The sequence below is a fragment of the Myotis davidii genome, unplaced genomic scaffold, assembly GCF_000327345.1.
Source record: "Myotis davidii unplaced genomic scaffold, ASM32734v1 scaffold633, whole genome shotgun sequence".
NCBI classification, from domain to species: Eukaryota; Metazoa; Chordata; class Mammalia; order Chiroptera; family Vespertilionidae; genus Myotis; species Myotis davidii.
In genome coordinates, this window is record NW_006284941.1 from 309,714 (window position 1) to 313,845 (window position 4,132).

The following is a 4,132-nucleotide window of genomic DNA, read 5'->3' on the forward strand; positions in this document are numbered from 1 at the left end:
ATATATACTTACAATTCTAAAAGTCTAATCAAGGTGTTACTCTAGCTACATCAAAGCCATCCACAGAATGCCAACTCAAGAAATCTACTCTGCTAAATGTATCTTATTGTTTGAAAACTGAGCCTTTAATCCTAGGATATAGTTATATCTTTTAAAAATATTTTTATTGATTTCAGAGAGGAAGGGAGAGGGAGAGAGAGATAGAAACTTCAATGATGAGAGGGAATCATTGATTTGCTGCTTCCTGCACATCCCCTACTGGGAATAGAGCCTGCAACCCAGACATGTGCCCCTGACTTGAATCAAACCCAGGACCCTTCAATCCGCAGGCTCATGCACTATCCACTGAGCCGAACCAGCCAGGGCATAATTATATCTTAGTTTAAAATTAGTACCTATTAGCAAATACTACAATAGTTCGTTTTGCTTTCTGCTTAAATGTGTCACTGATTTGCCATTGATGGTTTGGAAAATTTCAAAACTTTAGTAATATCTTGTATAATTTTCTTCTCTTAAAAATGAGGTTAGATTATATTTGACCTATCATTATTCTTGATATACTAATTGGCCTGATTGTTTTGAGTATGCACATGATTCATGGGTAAGCATCTGTATTTGTCCCACTAAAAGTAATGCCAAAAATGGTTCTAGGCTATTCAGATTAAACATACAATAGGCTGGAAATTAAAAGGCATGCCATGTGCTTGGCCTGAGGTGAATAAATAATGACTTTACCTTTACAGAAATGTCAGCATGGAGCTTGCCATGGCAGTAAATTAAAGGTGACATACAATATGCACTTTGCATGCAAAATATCCTTCTACCAATTAAAGTCTTACCTGTGTCACTAAATGCTAATTTTAAATGATTTTAAGGTCTTGTACATTTTTATTGATGAATCTGTCAAAAGGATGCAAGTTCTGAATAATTATACAAATTTCACTGCATTACAAACAAAAGCTAGTAAAGAGGACTATAGAGCAGAGAGATTAAATGTCAGTTCTGCCTCTATGCACCATCAAGAATGGATTTCTAGTGCACTGCTGGTGGAAATGCAGTCTGGTGCATCCACTATGGAAAACAGTAGGGCAAGGAGGAGGAGAAAATGGCACTCATCCCACAACCAGACTGGAAATACAACTAAATTGGAGACGATTCCCCTGGAATTAACAAATGAGGCCCAACTGAGGAGGCAACTTATAGCAAGGAAGGACAGAAAGCACCTGGGGACTGGTAGGAAGGACACTGAGATTGCCAGAGCGGTTGCAGGTCAGCGGGCCGAGAGGAAGAGGAGGAAGCTGCATGACAGGAGAGTCTGTTCCCTCAGAAAAATAGAAGCCTGGCCCAGGCTGAGCACCAGAACCAAGTCCCATGGTGGCAGGAGTAACATTAACTGTGAAAAGAAAAAGCTGCAGGGCTGCTGGGTGCTGAGGACTCTGGACCTGAGAGCACAACCGAAAAAGGCTGTGCAGCAAAAGGCAGCACCCCAAAAGGCGGCCCCTGAGAAAGGATGAAGTGGCGTGATGCTGATGGGAAAGAAAGCCACAGCTTCTTGGAATGTTCTTAGACTTCCAAACCTAAACAGCCATTTCTCTGCAAAGGAGTTAGCCCTTCCCAGTAGCCTCCGGGTTGGTGATATAACCTGCCGCACCCTGCATTTTGAGCTTTACAGAGTAAACAAAGGCAAAAGACAAGCTTAGGACTCTGAACAGTCTCAAGGAGCCCTCAGTGACTGGAATGGAAGAGGGGCTGCCTGCTCAGCTCTTCTGGGAACCAGAGTGATAAAAACTCCAGGGCCCCAGCTGACCCCATTGGTCTCCATGACAAGGATCTCTGTTCATCCAAGTGCAGAGTAATATTTTGGGCCACTAGTGGAGGAGTAGCTTTGGGACAGAACAAAACACCCATCATATATTCCCTGAAAGTGAAACAGCACCAACCCCGGCTATGTGCATAGCAGCACAATTTACAATAGCTAAGATATGGAAACATCACAAGTGCCTATCAGCAGAGGAGTGAATAAAAAAGCTGTGGTACATTTACACCACAGAATACTATACAGCTGTAAAAAAAGAAATATCTCTTACCCTTTGAGATAGCATGGAGGGATCTGGAGAGTAATAAGCTAAGGGAGACAAGCCAGTCAGAGAAAGATAAGTAACCTGTGATCTCACTCATACATGCAATTTAATGAACACAGTAAACTGACGAAGAAAAATAGACCCAGAGACATAGAACCATGGAACAGACTGTTGAACCTCAAAGAAAACCTTGGGAGGGTGGGTAAGAAGAGATCAACTAATGAACTTGTATGCATATATGCATAACCCATGGATACAGATCATGGGGTGGGGAGGGCCTGAAGAGGGGGGTGGGGGCGAGATGGGAGAGGTCAATGGGGGAAAAAGGGGACTTATATAATACTTCCAACGATAAAGACTTTAAAAATAAAATAAAGAAATATATTGGTTTTCTAAGTCATTACCTAAAATGCTACAGTTATTTATAATACTTGGAAACACCAAAACAATTTACTTGAATGTTACCCATTCTCCACTTCAGTTCTTTTCCATATTAATATGATAATATCACTCCCCTATGTAAAATGATTCAATGGTTTGATAGCTGTTAGGATGCAGACCAAATGTCTTAGCATATACATCAGGGTCCAATATTATCTTTCTATGTTTACCTTGTTTTACCCCAACCCTTTGTATTTCAGTTACACTGGCCTTTCAGTTCTTGAATTGCCTTAGTCCATTCTGACTCAGATAATTGTCAGCACCATTCTCTCTGACTGGACCCTCTCATCCATGAGCCCCTCATCTATTTTATTTTTATTTTATTATTATTTTTTTAGCTAATCAAACATCTCTCATTCCTCCTTCAGATGTTAAATATTACCTCCTAAAGAGAGTAGGCTGACAGCTGGGGGAGGAGGATCGAAATGGTGGAGGGATTGAGAAAAAAGAAAAAAGAGAGAAAAATCTCGCAGACAACAGTGTGTGGTTTACTAAGGTGAGGTGAGGTGGGTAAAGATGGAGGAGGGTATACGGGACATAAATGGTAATGGGAGACTTGACTTGGGTTGATGAACACACAGTACTGTGTCCAGTTGATGTGCTGTAGAATTGTGCACCTGAAACCTGTAAAATTCTGTTAGCCAATGTCACCCCAAGAAATTCAATAAAAAAGAAGCCTTCACCTGTCCTGCCCTCCACACTTCCTCATGCTCTGTCTAGTTTAAGTCCCTGGACATGTTTCCACGACGCTATAATTTTCTTCTTCACACTTAATTCAGTATATGTTTTATTAAATAGCTTTTTCTATTTTTACTCACAATTCTAACTCTACTACATACTATAGTGTTATTATACATAATAAATATTTAATAAATGTGTTTGAAAATATAAATGAATAGATTGAAATTATTCAAATAGATATCTGATGTGCTCTGATGATATTGACAGAGTCATCATAGATAAATGAGTTTTTCAATACCTTCATGTCATTTTCACTTAACTAACTGGCCTTCAGATATTTTTTGTCATTCATAGTTGCATTGATATAATATTTTATTTTTTGTTTTTAATATATTTTTATTGATTTTAGAGAGGAAGAGAGAGATAGAAACATCAATGATGAGAGAATCATCAACCAGAAGCCTCCAACAGATATATTCAGTGATTTCTCATTTTGCAGGTATCACCACACTGTTTTCTCCCAAGTAGAGAGAGGATCTTGACTCTATTTCAATTCTCTACAAGCCAACTGTTGTGAACAATACCCAGTAATATGGCATGGCTGCATATTGTGGAGGACTAATTACTCAAGAGTCTTTATTTGCTGATTATTGGTCAGGATGGAATGCACATGCTATTCTATTTCATTATGTCTGCTGTTTCTTCTCATGTGAAATCTTCCTTGGCTACTTGGCCTCCTCAATTATGAATTTTGAATCATATATATATTATTTGATGTTGACCTTTATTTCTTGTTGCACAGTTCAAATGCTTTCTCTAGGAAGGTAATGAATATGGAAATGACCACTACAACAGTTGTCATTCATTTATGATTTGTTATTTGTTGTTGGTTTTTTTTGTCTTCTAAAGCCAGCTCAAAGGTAATTGTA